Source organism: Gopherus flavomarginatus, chromosome 7 (assembly GCF_025201925.1).
Source record: "Gopherus flavomarginatus isolate rGopFla2 chromosome 7, rGopFla2.mat.asm, whole genome shotgun sequence".
NCBI lineage: Eukaryota > Metazoa > Chordata > Testudines > Testudinidae > Gopherus > Gopherus flavomarginatus.
The window spans coordinates 64,535,217-64,556,378 of NC_066623.1; positions in this window are offsets into that span (position 1 = coordinate 64,535,217).

The window sequence follows — 21,162 nt, forward strand, 5'->3', positions numbered from 1 at the left end:
TTCCTCATATGGCATAATCTTTAATTAAAGATTCGTCTTTAATTCCTGGAGACTTGGCAGCCCTAAGGGTCACAAATGAAACCACAAGTCTTTCCCCACAGTCCATATATGGGAAATGAAGAAGGGCCTGGGTTCATTTCAAAGATCTGTGTTCTTCAGCAGCTCTTTCCAGTAAACACGGGCCAAGTCTGGGGACTGTTATAGATCTTCCAGTGCACCTGGGTCCAAGCAGCTTCAGGGTTTGTAACTAGAGATGAGCCTGAACCAAAACACTAAACTCTGGGAATTTATGGTTCAGCCCATCATTTCTTGCCAGCTCCAGTCCATAAATTGTGCTCATAGGGAAGGCAGTTTAGACAATCTCCTTTCTCTTCCCCAGCTCTTTCATGTATTCAGCAAGCACATGTATATTCTTCGTTTGGGCAACAAAAATCAGGACCTTTAACTCCATGTGTTTCTGCTCTTGATTGCCAGAACGTGCTGAAGTTCTCTCTGTTTGTGATATTAAAGCTGAGTGAGAACAGAAGAATCCCCTCTCTGACAAATGCCTTACCTCACCTTGGCTTTATCTCATCTCTTGCCTGTTTTTAATAATGATGTGTTCAGCTGTCCAGCCTGAAGTCAAAAGGATTATCTTTAGTTGTCACATGAATTCTTATAGCAAAACATTCAGAGCCTTTTCCTGGGATATAAACTGTTGGCTAAATGTCACAGGATTTTATTAGACAATCTAAAGTTAATTGCAAATAAGTTGATGTACTCATAAAAAATGATGTTATGCATCTATTGAATCCACCATATGGTAACTATTCACAGAGCGGCAGCAAGTGGAGATATTACTAAGTGTTCATTTAAAACAAACAGATGAAAAAGGGTAGTTTAGAAAAGTAATATTAATTACTAATAAGAATTTGTACCTCATCAAAGGCTCTCAAAGAGCTTGACAGACATTAATGAATTTGCATCCATATGCCATAGAGAAGTATTGGTCTTTCCCACTTTACAGATGATCCCAATGGCCCAGGTACGTACAGCAGGACAGCCAGCTGGAATTTTTTGTTGTGTTTTTTTTTAACCAAAAAATGGCTATTCATTGAAACTGGATTGGTTTTGATGAATCTTTCAACTCAAATGCTGAAGAAAAGTTTCAAAATTGTCAATGTGTTATTTTCACATTTTTTTAATGTAGGTTTCCATATTTCTGGTTTTAAATTACTTTTCATTTCAAAATTTAAGCTAATTGGACTGTAAAAGATCAAAGAAAATGGATCAAAATTGAAACTAAATGTTTTGATTGATCCAAACAGGAAAAAAATAGTTTTTGATTTGCAAACATTTGAGATTTTGACTTTTTGTCCTGATTCAGGATGGTAAAAAAAATTTAACTCTTGAAGATATTTGAGAGACAGGAAAACCATTTCCTGAACAGGTCTATTAAGAAACACTGGCAGTGTTTAAAAGTCAAAGAAAAATAATTTGCTCTTCCTTTTTATGCGTTCTGGGGCGAATTTGCCACCCCAGCGTCCATGGGCCTGGAGGGCTCCAAATCTAGTGGGACTGGTGTGGATCTGCTGCAATGGAAGCAGGGGGCATGTGGAATTTGCTGTATGGTCTGTGAGTGAGCTCAGACGAAGAATGGTAGGATTGGTGGATCCATAACTATGCGGATTCTCCAGCCAAAAGAAGTAGCCAATCTCCCCAGCTTTTATGGTTCAACAGCCTGGGAGGTGGAAGATTTCACGCCCTTGCCCCATTTTATTTGCAGTGAGAGCATGGTCCTGTCCCATATGCTGTATGGGATAGATAATGTACTGCTTCTTTACTATCAAGTGCGCTACTGATTCTAATACATTTGGGCTACTCTATGCACTGGCATGTACTCTGGGTAAGCAACAGATGAGTTGTGTTATATTATAGGAGAAGCAGCTTCTAGCTCTAGAAAGGAGATCCAGTCAACAAGATTCCTGTTTATTTTTAGTGTCCTGGAAAAATGCTCTAGGAGGCGGATCCATCTACAAATGGTTTTCAGAAGAGCCCCAAGATTTACTTAATAAAAGGATCCTTCAGCTGCTGTAATAAATTACAGTTCAAACAAAGAGAAATCTCAGCTCTTGCAATGCAAGTCAAACACGTCTCATTATTGTTGATGCACAGCATTGTTGCATTCACAGAAACTGGAAATCCCTTGTGCCATTCAGCTTGACACAAACCAAATATAGAAAGCCTCGGCTGGATAATAAAGTCCCTTATTAAAGTGAAGATCATTTTGTTACTGTGCAAACAAATATTTGTGCCCCTTGCTCATCTGGTCAAGTTTAAATGAGATCAGTTGGTTAGAGAAGGGCATTGGTAGCCATCACTCCTGGCTTCTATTTCTGTCTTTGCCACTGTTGTATGTAACCTTGGCCAACCCGCTTAGCCTCTGTAAGCTTCCTCTTAACTCCTCTGTAAAACAGGCATAACAATAGTTATACTTAATGTCTGAACACTGCTTTGAGACCTGCAGATTAGGGGTGTTCTTTAATGGGCAATATAATTACTTGTGGTGGTGTGTCTGGTTTAAGATATTTCAGTAATAGGTTCTAAAGAGGGGTGGGTTTTTTTGTTTGGGTTTTTTTTTTCAGTTAAATGAACTGTATAAACTGCAGTGGAAACTTTCTTCCAGCAAGTCTTCATTTTGAAGGATGACTGAAACTTCAGCAATATCCCACTTTGCCATGACAAACAGTTTAAATGTACTATGGTGACAGGTTAACTTTAAAGCTATTTCAAGTTAATCACATGCTGCTAGAGACCATTGTGCACAGACAAGTCCTACGCTGGCAATTCTAACAAAGTATAGATGATTCTATTTTGCGTTCGCTTCGGCTAAGGTATCGATTAAATAAAGAGGTAGAACTAAAACCAACTCCAAGTGCTACAGTAAATAGTTAAGTGGGTTCAGCTTTCTCACTCATCTCTGAAATCTAGACTGTCTATAAAGACATTGAAAATCTATGAAGACATGACCAAATTATGGCTGCTCCACAACAGGGAATGTTTAGGAAGTGAGTGCAGGGAACTCATTTTTCCACCAGAGCTAATGTGCACAATTTAAAAGAAGCACGCCCTAATCATGTGAAGAAGGTACTGTAGCCTGTAGCAGCAGGTTATGAATAGGAAGGTTATGCGTTCTAATCCTGGTTCTACCACGGGCTTGGCTGAAGCAACAGTGCTCTTGTCTCTGAGGCTCACTATGTGAGGATAATATTTACACACCCACCTCACAGGGGTTTTTGGGCTTGTATATTACATACATGGCAAAATTAGTGTGGAACAGACACTCCAGGGTGGCAAGGTGACCATGATGCTACCTGATCCCCTTTTTGCTCTGGCGAGTTTTTGAGGGAGGCCTCTAAAGGTGCCACAAAGTCCACCGGTGAGTGTGCTAATCCCTGTCCCTCATGGAAGCACATTGCTTTAGCTACCACTGCTTTTGCAATGCACGCACCCGAATGAGGCTCTGGGAGCCTTAACTGGAAATTCCCTGTAGTATCAATGGAATTTAAAGGCCTCGGGGCTGCAGTAATCACATAAGGACAGGACACTCTCAATGGATGGGATGCTGGTAAGGAACAATTATTAAAGAAGCCTGTTATCGATTGTCATACCAAATTAGTGCTAAAACATATCAATTGTTAATGATGTGGTGTTTCCATTAGGGAACGGAAGGTTCAAAAGGCAAAAAAATGTTGCTGGCTAGTACAGCAAGAATCTCTTTAATGTTTAGCCTTGGGGGAAGGGGGACAACACATTGATCTTCTTAATAGGTTTGTCTGTAAGCATGTATGAAGTTTCATCATATGAATATCATCAGCATAAATGAGAGGATTTAATTCATTTAGCAGGTTTATTTACTAAGCAACTTAGAGCAGATTAGATCATCGCTGTGTTTTACCATTTGGCACATATGATATTTATTGACTTAATGGCTTCATTAAGGAACATTCAGAGAGTGTATTAACTGAGAGAGTCTATAGATCAACCTGCTGCAAATTTACTAATTTAATCTGAGCATTTTGCTATTTCAGTTACAGACTTAACTGTCTCCAATAAGGTCTCCCATGTGGATTTAATAAGAGAATTATTGTACCAAAGAGTTATTAAAAGCATGTGAGTTTTAGCATCCATGCAAGAGTGGGTCTGGATAGTCTGCAAGTTGATAAACCTCAACTGGACCTTTAGTATTTGCTTTCATTGAATGAAAATCTTGCCATTTTAATGCATGCACTGGTGTTTGCAAATATCAATTATGCCCACAACTTAAGCATCTGCATTCTTTGTGGACATGTGAAATACATGACTAAGTGCTCTGTGGACCAGCTGCCTGAGGGAGACAAAGAGGATACTGCAACTGCTGCTGGCTAACAGACTTTCTCCTTTAGCTTGTATGACAGAGCCGTGCTTTTCACACCAATGCCAAAGATTTAGTACCCATTGTCAGCTCATGATTGTATTGTAACACATGTGAAAATGTGGACAGACTTCACTTAATAGACGTCGGGTCCCAGAAATGCTGATCATATTCGGTTGTCCGATTAAGTGTACTATGTAGAAGGTTACTGTATTTCTTTAAAAGAGTTACTCGAGCTATACTAACTTGTCTGATGTGTCAACGAAGACACCCAAGTGACATGCTTCGCTGTAGAAAGAAGAAAGGGGCTGCTACATAGTTGGAGCTGGTATCAACTCTCAGTATGTAGTTAGCGGTTCTGCATCACGTTACACAGCAAGGAGACCCTGACCACCTGCCAAGCAGCTGCAGTCTGGTGCTCACTGGAGGGCTGTGGGCAGCACCAGGAGTCATGCAGTGTGATAAGAAGCAGCAGTGCTGGTGCATTTGAATTGATAAATCAACACCTTGTTTGTTAGAAGTGATACCATTTGATATTATACATGTAACCAGGAACACAAAGCAATGAAATATTACCACTGTCTACACTTGGGTAAAAAAAATTAGGTCAAGATTGTCTCTTGCCCTGTGCTCTTGCATAAGACTCCCTTGTGTAGGCTACCTGTATCACAGGTCATAGCACAGGGAGAAAGCAGCCTAAGGGCATGTCGGCACTGCAGAAGTAGCTCCACTTATCTATGCTGAAGTTACTCCTCTTAAGTTAGCCTCGCTTCAGCACTTATATTCATGCAAATACCAAAGAAAGAAAACCATAGAACTTACTATCTGATCTCTTTGTCCTTACACTTAGAAACAGAAGACTAGAAAGTAGAACTACTTCTCCAAAGCTCAGAGAAAGCAGGCAGACAGACAAAAGACTCAGACACTCAATTCCCTCCACCCAAAGTTGAAAAAATCGGTTTCCTGATTGGTCCTCTGGTCAGGTGCTTCAGGTGAAAGAGACATTAACCCTTAGCTATCTGTTTATGACACGCCCCCAAATTGCAGACAGTGGGGAAGCTCACTGGCGGCGATTTCCTTCTAGAACTTGAAAATAAACAGATTAATAAAACACATACACCTTTACATATACTCCTAAGTATATAACTAACAGACTTCTACATTTTAAGAACACTTTTTAACTACTGAATTCTGGGAAACTCTCACGGGAGAGTGCATCAGCAACTTTATTAGAAGCTCCTGTGATGTGTTGAATTTTAAAATCAAAATCTTGGAGAGCTAAACTCCAACGAAGAAGTTTCTTGTTGTTCCCCTTGGCAGTATGAAGCCACTTTAGTGCAGCATGGTCAGTTTGTAGTTGGAACCGCCGTCCCCAAACATATGGGCGTAGCTTTTCCAGGGCGTACACAATGGCATAGCATTCCTTTTCACTGACTGACCAGTGACTTTCCCTCTCAGACAGTTTCTTGCTGAGAAACACGACAGGATGGAAGTTGTGATCTGTTGCTTCCTGCATGAGCACTGCTCCTATACCACGCTCAGATGCATCTGTGTTACTAGGAATGGCTTGTCAAAGTCCGGGGCCCTGAGCACAGGGTCAGACATGAGCGTTGCCTTAAGTTGGGTAAAGGCCTTTTGACACTCATCAGTCCACTTAACTGCATTTGGCTGGGTCTTTTTGGTCAGGTCGGTCAGTGGGGCAGCGATTTGGCTGTAGTGGGTACAAATCGCCTGTAGTATCCGGCCAAGCCTAAGAAGGATTGGACCTGCTTCTTGGACCGTGGGACAGGCCACTTTTGGATAGCATCCACCTTGGCCTGTAGGGGGTTTATGGTTCCTCGACCCACCTGGTGCCCCAGGTAAGTCACTCTGTTTTGGCCTATTTGACACTTTTTGGCCTTAACAGTTAGTCCGGCTGCCTGATGCGCTCAAAGACCTTTTCCAGGTGTAGTAGGTGTTCGGGCCAGGAGTCTGAAAAAATGCCACATCATCGAGGTAGGCAACTGCAAATTCTCCCAGTCCAGCTAGTAGACCATCTACCAGCCTCTGGAAGGTGGCGGGTGCATTTCGAAGGCCGAAAGGAAGGACATTGAATTCATACACCCCCGCATGGGTGACGAATGCTGACCTCTCCTTGGCAGGTTCATCTAGCGGTACTTGCCAGTACCCCTTGGTTAAGTCTATTGTAGAGATGAACTGGGCACGTCCCAACTTTTCCAATAGCTCATCGGTACGTGGCATTGGATAGTTGTCCGGACGAGTTACAGCATTTAGCTTACGGTAGTCCACGCAAAAGCGTATTTCCCCATCTGGTTTGGGTACCAGAACCACTGGAGATGCCCATTCACTGGTAGATGAGCGGATTATACCCATCTGTAGCATGTTCTGGATCTCCGTTCTATAGCAGCTTGGGCATGAGGAGACACTCGGTAGGGTGGGGTTCTGATTGGGTGAGCATTACCTGTATCAATGGAGTGGTATGCCCGTTCAGTCCGTCCTGGGGTGGCTGAGAACAATGGGGCGAAGCTAGTGCACAGCTCCTTGATTTGTTGCCGCTGCAGACGTTCCAGGGTGGTTGAGAGGTTCACCTCTTCCACGCCACCGTCTTTTTTCCCGTCGTAGTAGACACCGTCAGGCCACTCAGCATCATCTCCCTGGACTGTAAACTGACAAACCTGTAAGTCTCTGGAATAGAAAGGCTTGAGAGAATTAACATGGTACACTTTAGGCTTTAGTGAGGAATTGGGAAATGCTATGAGGTAGTTTACAGCTCCCAGGCGCTCTTGGACCGTGAATGGCCCTTCCCATGATGCTTCCATCTTATGGGCCTGTTGCGCCTTCAAGACCATAACCTGGTCTCCTACCTTGAGGAACGTTCTCTGGCATGTCTGTCATACCAGGCCTTTTGCTCTTCTTGAGCATCCTTTAGGTTCTCTCTAGCAAGGGCTAAAGAGTGTCGGAGGGTGCTTTGTAGGTTGCTTACAAAGTCCAGAATGTTAGTTCCTGGAGAGGCGTAAACCCCTCCCATTGCTGCTTCACCAACTGTAATGGCCCCTTAACCTCGTGACCATACACAAGTTCAAATGGTGAAAACCCTAAACTGGGATGTGGTACAGCCCTGTAGGCAAACAGCAACTGCTGCAACACTAGGTCCCAATTATTGGAGAATTTTTGATGAATTTTCGTATCATGGCCCCCAAAGTTCCATTGAACCTTTCCACCAGGCCATTGGTTTGATGGTGGTACGGGGGGCAACCAAGTGATTCACCCCATGAGTTTCCCACAGTTTTTCCATGGTCCCTGCCAGGAAATTAGACCCTGAATCTGTAAGGATGTCGGAGGGCCAACCTACCTGGCAAAGATGTCTGTTAGGGCCAGGCACACAGTGTTAGCCCTGGTGTTGCCTAGAGCTACTGCTTCTGGCCATCGGGTAGCAAAGTCCACTAAAGTCAGTACGTACTGCTTTCCTCTGGGCGTCTTTTTGGGAAAGGGCCCAGAATATCCACAGCTACTCGCTGAAATGGGACCTCAATTATGGGGAGTGGCTGGAGAGGGGCCTTGACCTGGTCTTGAGGCTTTCCCACTCTTTGGCATACCTCACAAGACCGGACATACTTGGCAACGTCCTTGCCCATCCCCTCCCAGTGGAAGGACTTCCCCAACCGGTCCTTGGTTCTGTTCACCCCAGCATGGCCACTGGGATGATCATGGGCTAAGCTTAAGAGCTTCCCCCGGTACTTAGTTGGAACCACCAACTGTTTTTGCGGCTGCCATTCTTCCCGGTGTCCACCAGAAAGAATTTCCTTGTATAAAAGTCCTTGGTCTATAACAAACCGGGATCGATTAGAAGAGCTGAGAGGCGGTGGGGTGCTCCGTGCCGCCGCCCAAGCTTTCTGAAGGCTGTCATCCGCTTCCTGCTCAGTCTGGAACTGTTCCCTTGAGGCTGGGGTCACCAGTTCTTCCTCAGACTGTGGACTTGGGCTTGGTCCCTCTGGAAGCGATGTAGGTGATGGGGTTGTTTCCGTTGCTGGTGAACCGCTCTCCGCTGGTGCACCTGAGGGTATTTCAGGCTCTGGCTGAGCCTTTTGGGTATGGCTCTTTGCTTCTGCCAGTTCTGGCTCGCTGGCGCCCTCTGGCGTTGAGTTTGAAGATGGAGTTGCACTTGCTGGTGCTGGTTGCTGTTCCAGTTCCGGGCCTGGGACTGGAGATGCTGTGGCTGTTTCAGTGGTAGGCATGGAATCCGGGTCCACTACCTCTGTCTGGGTCTCTGGTAACACAGACGGGGCCTCTGTGGACGGCTCAGGAACAGGAATGGGTCTGGAAGCTTGCCTGGTTTGGCTACGTGTAACCATTCCCACTCTCTTGGCCCGCCTCACCTGGTTGGCCAAGTCTTCCCCCAGTAGCATGGGGATAGGATAATTGTCATAGACTGCAAAAGTCCACATTCCTGACCAGCCTTTGTACTGGACAGGCAGTTGAGCTGTAGGCAAGTCTACAGCTTGTGACATGAAGGGGTAAATTGTAACTTTGGCCTTTGGGTTGATGAATTTGGGGTCAACGAAGGATTGGTGGATAGCTGACACTTGTGCCCCCGTGTCTCTCCACGCAGTAACCTTCTTTCCGCCCACTCTCAAATTTTCCCTTCGCTCCAAGGGTATTTGAGAGGCATCCGGGCCTGGGGATCTTTGGTGTGATGGTGGTGTAATGAATTGCACTCGCATGGTGTTCTTGGGACAGTTGGCCTTGATATGTCCCAGTTCATTACACTTAAAGCATCTTCCATCTGATGGGTCACTGGGCCGAGGTGAGTTACTGGAGACTGGTGAGGTTGAAGGGTAGGGTATCTGTGGCTTTACTTGGGTGGTATGTGGGGTCTTTGGCTGTCCTCGGTTGTAGGGTTTATGGTCTGTGTGCCCCCTGGGGTAATCGTTCCCCTTGACAGTAGCTTTCTTGCTTTCTGCCAGTTCCATCCATTTGGCTCCAATCTCCCCCGCCTCAGCGATATCTTTGGGTTTCCATCTTGTATGTACCGTGTGATGTCTTCAGGAACACCATCCAAGAACTGCTCCATTTGTATGAGGAGGTTCAGTTCTTCCAAGGTTTGAATGTTGTTTCCTGTTAGCCAGGCCTCATAGTTTTTTGCAATGTAGTAGGCGTGTTTGGGAAATGACACCTCTGGTTTCCACTTTTGGGTTCTGAAGCGCCGACGGGCATGATCTGGGGTTATCCCCATTCTGTATCTGGCCTTGGTTAGAAAAAGTTTATAGTCATTCATTTGCTGCTTAGGCATTTCAGCTGCCACCTCTGCTAAAGGTCCACTGAGCTGTGACCTCAATTCTACCATGTACTGGTCTTCGGGATGCTGTACCCAAGACAGGCTCTTTCAAAATTTTCCAAGAAGGCCTCGGTGTCATCACCTGCCTTGTAGGTGGGAAATTTCCTGTGCTGTGGAGCAATAATTGGCGCCGGGTTGTTAGGGTTGGCTGGCACATGCAGCCCAGCTTTTGCCAACTCCAGTTCATGTTTTCTCTGTTTTTCCTTCTTCATTCTCTTCCATTCTTTTTGTGTTTTTCCATTTTTTTGGTGTTTTTCCATGTCTCGGCGGTGGGCCGCTCCTCTTCTCTGCTTCCTTCTGTGGGCCAACTCTTCTTCTGCTTGTTTCCTTCGGTAGGCCACCTCTTCTTCTTCTAGTTTTCTTTGTGTGCTGCCTCTTGGCTGCCTCTTTGGCTGCCTTCTCTTTGGCTGCCTGTTCTCTTTTCTGCCTCTGATTGTTCTTCTCTTTCTTTCATCTCCATTTCCAGTTGTCGCCTGTGTTCAGCTTCTTTGATTTGTTCTTCGGCCTCAATTTTTGCCTTAGAAGTCATGGTTCCTGTTTTCTTGTGTTGGGGTGCCCTCCGGTGTTTATCTTCTGAACTGCAGGTTCTCTGTTGCCTCCTGAAGTCTGCCTAGCAACAGTGCTTTTTTCCCTTTCTCTCTCTAGCTAATGTTCAATGAAGGGAAACCAGAAAAACACTTTATTTGCATGCATATAAGTGCTGGTACTTGCCTCCTAATGGGAGGGCTATTGCATGACAAAAGACCCTTAACAGTTAATGGCCTTGCTTAACATGCAAGCACAAACTGCCAGAGAGAGCAGAAAAAAAAATTCTCTCTGGTTCCCTTTTAAAACCAACTGTTCTCTCTCTGCTAAAAAGCCCTTAGCAGAGAAAAGAAATATAATATTCCTACTGGCTTCTGGATTCTGTCTATCCCACCAGCTGCCACTCATGTCATAACCTTAGTCCCAGATTTGGACCTTAGCGTCCAAAATATGGGGGTTAGCATGAAAACCTCCAAGCTTAGTTACCAGCTTGGACCTGGTACCTGCTGCCACCACCCAAAAAATTAGAGTGTTTTGGGGCACTCTGGTCCCTCTGAAAAACCTTCCCTGGGGACCCCAAGACCCAAATCCCTTGAGTCTCACAACAAAGGGAAATAATCCTTTTTCCCTTCCCCCCTCCAGGTGCTCCTGGAGAGATACACAGACACAAGCTCTGTGAAACCACACAGAGTGAATCCCCTCTCTGTTCCCAATCCTGGAAACAAAAAGTACTTTCCTATTCCCCCAGAGGGAATGCAAAATCAGGCTAGCAATCCAACACACAGATCTCCCCTTGATTTCTTCCTCCCACCAATTCCCTGGTGAGTACAGACTCAATTTCCCTGAAGTAAAGAAAAACTCCAACAGGTCTTAAAAGAAAGCTTTATATAAAAGAAAGAAAAATAAGTACAAATGTCTCTCTGTATTAGATGATACAACACAGGGTCAATTGCTTAAAAGAATATTGAATAAACAGCCTTATTCCAAAAGAATACAAATCAAAGCACTCCAGCACTTATATTCATGCAAATACCAAAGAAAAGAAACCATGTAACTTACTATCTGATCTCTTTGTCCTTACACTTAGAAACAGAAGACTAGAAAGTAGAACTACTTCTCCAAAGCTCAGAGAAAGCAGGCAGCCAGAAAACAAAGACCTTAGACACTCAAATCCCTCCACCCAAAGTTGAAAAAATCCGGTTTCCTGATTGGTCCTCTGGTCAGGTGCTTCAGGTGAAAGAGACATTAACCCTTAGCTATCTGTTTATGACAAAAGTACACCCAAGAACTGCTTTCCCTTTCTTGAATCTTTGTTTGATAGCTCACTTACAGTCTAAAGATTGACTAAACTCTGTGATAACCGTGAGCTACAACCTCAGCAACGAGAAAATTGGATGATGGTCTCTGCCTGTAGATGCATGTTTGCATTTTGTTTTAAAGCAAACTCCTTCCTCAAGCTGACAGTAAACCTACTAATTAATTCTTGCTATTATTGACAGTAGACCTATAGGAATTGGCAACTCTATTAATAGCAAGCAGAATGAAGAAAGGAATCCATGTTTGCTCACCGTTGGGAGAGGGGGAAGCATCTTGAGAAAAAATTAATCTTGACAGAGCTATACTTGAGTTTAAGCAGGAATTAGTTCTTCCAATGTTTAATATCAGGGAATAATGATGTGGCTAGTTTGTGATATTGGTCATGCATTATTAAACACAAAAGTCAGTGTCCCTGGAAAAACTTGAAAATGAATAATACATTCAGCTGAACATTATCAGCATAGGATTGGGAATAAAATTCATGAGTCTTAGAGGTGACTTGCAGAAGAAGAGAAATTGGGCATGTGCCCTTTTGGTTCTGTGTGATGTATAAAGGCCACATATGTGTGTGGTGTTTTTTAATAAAGGCTTTTTTTCCTCTCAAACTTTTATATTAGAATTTCAGATCTTGTTAAGTCTAGAAAACTTTGTTAACTGGAGAACAAATATCACAAGAGTTTAGACCAGACTTGACATTATCAATAGTTCTAGATAAAAGCCAAGCACATTTTGGAAGAAACCAAAACATCAAAGGCCCCTTTTTAATGCATAACAGGCTGAGGGGGGAGGGAGGGAGAAATTAACATACTTTCTAAAGGATCCCATGTGGTTTTACCTTTTAAGTTGACAAAAGAATGCAGCTACAAATAAATTAATAAATGGCCTTGAATCACTCTCAGTACTGGAGGTCAAAATATAATGTGGAAACGTAGGACTTGCTGTACTGAATCCAGTGACTTGTCTTTTACAGTATCAGCTTCTTCAGAGGAAGAGATTCTCTAATAGCCAGCTCTGGATACCTGCTCAGTGACAGTTTCCTCCTAATCCTGAATAGTTATAACTTGCTTATGCTTCGAAGTTTGAGGGTTTATATCCTCTCCAAAACTCAATTATTATAAATCTGAATATTCTTATCTGTATAAATATCTAGTTCTGTAATCACTACTAGACTGTAGGACCATCTGAAGTAGGTAATTGAAGAAATACTGTGAGAAGTCAAAATATTCTTATAAACTAATCCTGAAAAAGAAATCTTGCCATTCCCATGTAAAAATAAACAGCAGTTTGAAATATCAAACCTGATGTGATGTATGGATGATTATTAGGCCAAGGTAGGCTGTGCCTCCTCATGCCAATCTGAAATTTGAACAAGGAAAATAAATCAGATGAAGTTCCACAGATGAAGGCTGTCGAGATGTTTTTCATTGTTGTTGCTGGCATATGGTGACAGGTGGAGAGCTGAGTATCTATAAGGGTAATCATTACAGAGTGAGAAGCTCCTTTTCTTTTCTGAGGGGTTTATGCAAAGATTTACTATGCTTTTGAGTTGCATGTGCATATATCTCATAATTTCTGCTTTGAATCTGATGGTTTTAATTAGAGCTGGCTGAAATTCAGAATTTATGTCCTGTGGGAAATTGACATTTTGAATTGTTCTTTTGTCCTGGATAGGAATGAAGAGTTGAAATTTTTCATGGGAATTTTTGTTTCACAGGTAATTTAATTTTGGAAATATCAAAATGACCTTAACTAAATCTTTTATTTCAATAAGGTCAAATCGCTTATTTTGACTCTATCATTTTAACCATATAAGATATAATATTCAATGTTTTGACTGTGTAATATAAATTATAATATAAAAGTAAAAATGATGAAGTTGAAACAAATTGCTTTGACCTCATCAAAATAAAATGTTTTGATGTTCTTTTGTCTCAAATGAAAATGTGTTGATTTTAATTGACATGAAGCTTTTTGATTTTGTTGAATCAGGATTTTCTTATGGCCAAACTATTCTGTTGGGATTTTTTTGCCCAGTTCCAGTTCAAATGCATCCAAAAACTGAAAGCAAAAAATGAAATTCAAATGACTAAGTTAATCACATCTAAAATCTGTGGTGGCGACATTAAATTTCATAGGATTTTGATGCAAAGCTGAATCACCTTAGGTTCATTCAAATCTGTGTTTGGATTCAAAACTGAGCCCAAGTTCATTCCAAAGTTTAAGAATATTTCAATTAATCTGATCAAGGCACCGACTGTGGACCTCTGCTCTGCCAATTGAACTGAAGGAGTAACTCCATTTACTGGTGTTGGTAGTAGTAGGCTCTTAACCTTTTATGTGGGCCTACCACTAGAGAAGGCTGGATAGCAGACACTCAATCTGCATTTAATCCTACAGTTTCAATAATTCAGAATGCATTTTTGCCACAATGGAGTCCCATTTCCAAACAGTGAGGCTCCATTCTGGTACAAAAGTCCACTTTTATGGAACCAATTGCAGGATCAGGTCCATATTTATAATTCAACTCCAAAACCTGACAAGTTTGTGATTTTTTTTGTTTGTTTGTTTGGGGGGTGTTATAGTCAACACTTCAAAAGCAATAGAAATAATGAAAATACTATGCTAGCAAACTGTATTTATTTGAGTAAGACATAAAATTTTTACTAAAGAATATTTTATTGCTGATTTTAAAAAAAATACAAACCAACCCCCTAGATTATTATTTAAAATGACATTCCTGATGAAAGATGCATGCAGCAAACTGCACTATGAAAACATCCCCTCGGATCCAGCAGATTTTGATTTTATAATTTTTCAGATGATAAAATGAGAAGATGCCTTCAGCTGAAAAAATGGGATTTTTGCATTATTCTCAGAACTCTAAAAATTCTCTTCTAGACAGATCAATATGCTCAATATTGAGGCACGTAGGTAGGATCTGCCATTCAGCTTCTAAAATCTTCTGCCAGTTAAACTGCTCCCCGGACTGAAGAACAGGCTTTTGCTGTCGTCATTATGAAAAAGTCAGCTTTTATCCACAGCTATTTCACAGTGGTAATGAAGATGCTTCATATTCTCTGTACTAATAATTGGCAATAACTGGGATATCTCAATATCCAATTACCACACAGTGATCTTTTTTTTTAATAGTACCCATTGTATGGGGAAGTAAAGCATGCAGTAAACCTATGACATGAAGCTGGATTGTGCTCTTAAGCAGAAAAATCGTGGTGTGTGTGGGTCTCTGGGACAGCAAATCTCTGTAGTGATTCCCCCCAGGAAGTTCCTCCACAATCATCCTCTCTGGAGGCAGGGTTTCCTCTCCCCGCCCTAGAACAAGCCACCCTCAAACCTACAGCATATCCAGGAGTCTGTGCAGATCTCATCCTGAGTCACCTGTTGGAGGCCCTATGTCTCTGGTTTTGGATGACACTCCTCCAGACCCTAGAAGTAATTCTCCACTAGAGCGGCATTCTTAGGGACTCCCTCTGTTCATGACTGGAGGGTTAGAAACGCAATTAAATCAGGCATAATTTTCTCTTCTGTGAAATATTTATGGGACCAGAAATATGAGGGGCCAGCCCACTGATGCCTAGAACATCCCTTGAAATTTTGGAATTTTTTGAATGCACGTTTCAAAAGTGATTACATTAGATACAGACGAACAGAGAAATGTCATCAAGTTGAATGTAGGGACTCACTTTGCTTGGCCAATTATGTTATGGCAGGAGTCACCAGAGGGCATTGTTAAACACTATTCCACCTCTTTCTCACAGAATGTGAGCGCTGTTCAGTCTTTGAAGAAATGCTGTATTGCTTTGAAGTGCAGTTTCTTTTGGAGAATTCTGTGATGAGCAGCAAGCAACTTTGTTCTGTTCTTAATCTTTCTAACTAGTGTCAGTTCTTGAGATAGTTGCTCCCTGGCAACTGAGTATTGATGTTTTGACTGAGATTCCTGAAAGATGGATTTGCCTATGTGCTGTTTGTAACTTACCTCTGTTCAAGACCTGGGGTATACAATATAAACTAAAAAAAGTTACACTAAGAATAGCTGTGAATCCCCCATCAGTGATTTCTGTTCTAATGGGGAGGCCCTGACATCTGCCACTCCTAGGTAGTGTGGATCATACTTAAATGAAATAACATTGAGTTTTTTCTCCTTAGTGAAGTGATGTAGATGTGGCATTTTCACTATGTACTTACTATTTCATTTATAATTATTAGAGATGGTTGAAAAAAGGTAACCCTCTTTTTTTTTAAAACATTGACATTTTCCATGATGAAATTTTGTCAATTTCTAGACTTTTACAATTTTTACCATCTCTATGAGCTGTTTAAAAGTGAACAATCTTCAATTTTTCATCAGAACTTAAAAGAAAAAGGGTAAATATTTCAACCAGCTCAAGCAATCATTGAACTTTGTATACTCAGAAAATATGACAATTTACTTTTTTTAAAGGGTATTTAAATTCCAATAGGAGTTGAGGACAGCCTGTGTTCCTGTTGTGGAGTTAATGTTCCCATGGAATCTGGAACAGTCTGATAGGCTTATTTAGAAGCTAAATTCTGTCCTCAAATGTGTCCACAATTCCCGTTCCCTTCTGTGGGAGTGGCATGCATAGATGAGTGTGGAATTTGACCTATAAGGTCATAAGTAGAATTGCAGTCTGCATATTACTGTACTGAAAAATAGTGATGTAAAATGTACTGTATCTATTTTTATCTATCTCTTTACAATTTACCGACATAGCCCTCATCATCTTAGTATGTGAGCTCAATAGAGATCTGCTTCTGACCTGACTGAAGTCAATGGCAAAGCTCCCGCTATTCCATGGTGAAGGATGATAGAATAGAAGCTGGTTCTAATGTGTCTGCTCTGCTTCCTGTCCCAAACAGTTTCGTGTTTTGCTCTGATGATGATGAAGTGCAACATTCCTCCTTGAAATGTGCAGGGAACGAAATGAACAACCAAACCAGCAAGGGCTAACATGAAACAGCCTGTTGTGGGGTGGCACAGGCAAGCAGGAATCTTTTCTCTCAACAGTCATAACTGAATTTATCACATCAGTTAAACAACAACAAAAAATAACTGTAAGAACAAGTATCGACATGGCTTAATTGTGGCAAACATTCTGCGGGGAGAATATATCTGTAGGAAAGAGGAAACCTTTCGAACAGGAGGGCTAATGAAACAAGAGTGGAAACTAATCTTAAAAGGGCAGGGTAATGCATCTTCAGTGGTTGAACTAGTACATAAGATTTTCAGCTTTCCACAGTAATTATTCAGCTGCAACCTTCTCAATGCCTTTTCACTTCTTAATTTATTCTATGTTGTAAACACCTGCAGGCCCAGATGGCCAATTTATTCTCACAAGCTTGGCATATTTTGCAGTGCTAGCATGAGGTAAACTAATATTACAGTATGGAGTAGGTTTATTATTAAGAATTGCCAGCAATAAAATCTATAACTTTGCATGTCAAGGAAGTTGGGTGGGGAGAGGTGGAAAAGAAGAAATCCTTTTGAATCTTTTTAGAAGGCCTGTTTTAGGATTAGTTTTCTCCATTAAAAATAATGTCCCATGATTTGTACTTAAAATAGATTTGATGGATGCATTTAAATATATGCTGATGAGAGAGTGAGGTTTAGTTTAGGAAGAAGATGGCATTCATTGAAAATTGCAGGTGACTTTTAGATTTAGTGAAGCCTTATTTGAAGCTTGTTGGTTTTTCAAAGCTGTAAGATTGAAGTCTGCTCTCTCACAGAAAGGAACGGTCCTAAGGTTAAGGTACAGGGATGGAACTCAGGCAGTCTGTGGTGGCATCAAGAACTGCCCTAGTATGATCTGGTGAATGTTATTTCAGCTCTGTGACTCAGTTTCCCATCTGTAAAATGATAATGCTTCCTTTGTCTGCTTCATCTATTTAGATTATAAGTACTTTGAGGCAGGGACTGTCTCTTACTATGTGTTTTGAAGGGAGTCTGGTACGATGGTGCCTGGGGTATCTATATGCTACTGCAGTACCTGATGATAATGTGCCCTGGTTTAATGCTCCACTGACCTCAGTAGAGTCATTCCTGGTTTACATTGTAATAAAGAGGATCAGAATCAAGAGCTGTCTTCTAAACAAAACAAATTTATTTGCTCCTAACTGTGCTCACAACCATTAAAACAAAAACGAAAAGAGAAACTGAATGGCATGGGGTCAAAAAAAAGAGTTAGAAAAGGAGATCTATCATTACTACCTATCAGGATAAGATGTATACAGGCACTGAAGCCTTGGCATTTTGTTGTTTTTGTGTTCCGTACAGTCCTGCCCATTCTAACCTGACATACAAAATTAAGAGCATTAATAGAATCATAGGAATATATGACTGGAAAATAAGAAACTCCTTTCATTTGTTTTTGTTTTTTGTGTTTTGCACTTTTAGAAGCCTAAGAAAATGATGTCTGATTTTTTTATGGAAATTTACTTATGTGTATATGGATGTTAACTAGGTAATGCAATTTTTTTATGCAAGTGACAGGCCTGTAAGAAATATGTAGATTAGCCAGTCAGGCCAACAGCGCTCTGTACCTATTGGGTTTCCAGGAAGTGGGCGGGCAGAAGCCCGCCCAATGCTAAAGGATCCCCCCCAGCCTAAGGGGAGGAACTACAGTACCTCAAAAACTCAACTGATGTCAGGGGACAACTAATAAAAGAACAAGGACAGGAGTGCAGTCAGAGGGTCAAAAGAAGGGAGCCTGATGGGGACACCGAGCAGAGAACCCTGGACAATGCCCACTGCTCCTCGAAGGCATCAAGGGACCCAGTGTACACTGCCCAACGGAACTCTGCCCGGATATGTGAACGGACAGAGGATCAGAAACAAGCCCCACAGTCACATGAGTCTGCATTGGCCAACCTCCTCTCCCTGGTTGTGTAGATGGCCGTTTTAGCCAGGGCCAGGAGGAGATTGACCACGGGGTCCCATGACTTTGTGGGGCCATGGATAGGGAGTGCATAAAGAAGGTGGTGAGGGGAAAAGTGCAGCCAGAAACGTAACAGTATATTGGTGGTAGGTTTCACTTTTGCCTACATCTCTCCTTCTGTAGCAAACTGTAGAGAGAGACATTTCAGCAAGGGCAGTTTCCTCCAGATTAGGATTATCCAATCCATTGGCTACTGTAGCCACAGGTTTTATGAACCCCAAAATCCATCCCTTGAAAAATAATGTGAATAATGCATAATCACTAGGGGGGGAAATATAGTAACTGAAGTTCAACCTACATGGTTGATTTGTATCAGTCACATTTACAAGGATGTCTTTGTAAAAGTGCTAGATACTTTGAAAAGGTTTCCCTTCACTGTTCTGGAGGCTCAAAATTGTTGACACTGCCCTAACTGGGCAGTTAAGGATTCCCCCTCATATGTGGAAACAGATAGGAGCTGTAAGGCTGACATAGATTCCTGATACTTCCCCCCTTGCAAGCTCCCAACGTAGAGGGCCTGGGCAAGGAAAGGGGTGTGACTGGTACATTCCAGAAGTTCTTCAGTGGCATAATGGTCCCATGGGGCTATCAGCCAGCACAGACTAGAGCAGATCTAAGGCTGCACTAACTTGTCCCAGGGTAAAAATTGGCAGCTTTGGCACTGGGGCAATTTAGTGATTGTATACAATCACCTTTACCCCATATGCCCTCTACTCAGTGCAGTTCAGTTGGACCTGATGAAAAAACCCACTAACTCTTGTTTAGCAGGACCATTTGAAATATTTACAAGTGCCTTCTATTTAGCTCCCAAATGAGAGAGAAATCTCTTCTCAGAGAACATCTAAATATAAACAGTTGATTGTATACTGATTCACGTGGCTGGTGGGAAAACAATTGTTGTTGTTATTTTTTAAAGATCCATCTCTCTCCTTTCCTCTGTGAAGCTCTTGTCAAGTAGTTGCTAGTAAATGGAACAGGCGTGAGGATGATTTTTTGGTTAATGACAGACTTTTTGGACAGGTAAATGGGGATTTTATTCTTTTAAAGAAAATGCTTTGTTTTGGAAGTAAATTCTAGAAGGCCAGACAACTTACTTTTCTCATTGACATTCATTGCACTTGCTAGAATTCTTCACACTTACTCTCACTAGAAAAAATCATTACATCCCTAATGTCATTTAACTCAAATTTGCAATAAAAATAATTTTTTTTGTTTATGGTTTTCTCTGTGCTAAGTTACTTTCCTAGTGTAACTAGATATAAAGCTGCATTGATCTACCATCAGCAAAGGCTACATCCACTAAATCAATAGGAGAGCAGGTGTTCAGCATCTCTGAAAATCAAGTTCTCCAGGTCTAAAGCTTGGTGTTCACAAAGGAAAGGACTCAACACTGATGGATGCTTTTGCAGATTTAGGTCTTACTTTCTGGGTGTCTCAGTTTCTCTTGAAAATAAGCATAATGATACTTCCTTACCAGATCTATAATAATGGAAATAAGTTCATTTAGTGTTCATCAGGTTCTCAGAAGCTATGATAATGCAAATCATTGAAAATATAATATAATAATTAATATATGTGGTGTTAGAGAAATAGGAAGTGGCCTTGCTGGATATAATCAAGGGGGTAGATTCTGATTTCACTTAGGCCCCAATCCTATAGAGAGATGCTTCCCAGCAGACACTTGTTCCTATGTGGAACCCATTGAAGTCAACAGAATTTTGCTGGGAGTGGATAGGGATCCATCGGCAGCCAGGACTGGAGCCTTATTCTGTTGTAATTTCAGAATAACTCCGCTGGCTGGGAACAATGTACAAATGTATGACTGCTGCCATCCAAGGCCACACACCAGGGATTGGACCAGGGAACTCCAGAGCTGAAAGCTTGAGCTAAAGAACCAAGTTTTCATGCTGAGAGCTGTAACAGACCCATGTACTCTTTGGATTGGCCAAAACGGGGTATATGTAACACACCGTAACCAGTGTGCAATACATGAATTTCCCACATATAGAATTGTTGGTATTTAACCATAGATGACTACTGAATGAATGGAAATGAAATGTTCTTCCAAAAAGAGAGAGAGATTGTTTTCAGAACAGTTATAATGAGAAAAATGCACTATTTAATATAGCGGATCAGTATGTTTCAATTAAACCATATGAAGCTAGATGCTGCAATTTAATTATAACAATGCAATTAATATCTTTCTGTATGTTTAATGCACAATATACAGTTCCTACTTAAGAATAAGTAAGAAACAGTGTTCACTTTTTTATTTAATAGAAATATGTTGTGTTTAATATGCTAAGTGGGGATTTGCAACAGAAAATTGAAGTATCATTTTTTCCAGTTCATTAAGATTTGACTTTTAACTACTGTTCCACAATAGATTAGTTTAATTATATGAATACCAAGGTCTCTGAAGGCCAAGCACATTCTTTCATGTAACCTTACACTATCCATAATAAACAATTTGCTTTTGTCCAACGATAATAGGAGCCTCTCAAGTGAAAGACTCACTGCTCTTCATTTGTCTTGAAATGTGAAATTCTCTACTTGTAAATTGAACATTCCTTGGACCCTTTTCATTAGTAGCATGAAGCATATATGTTTTTTGAGTGATA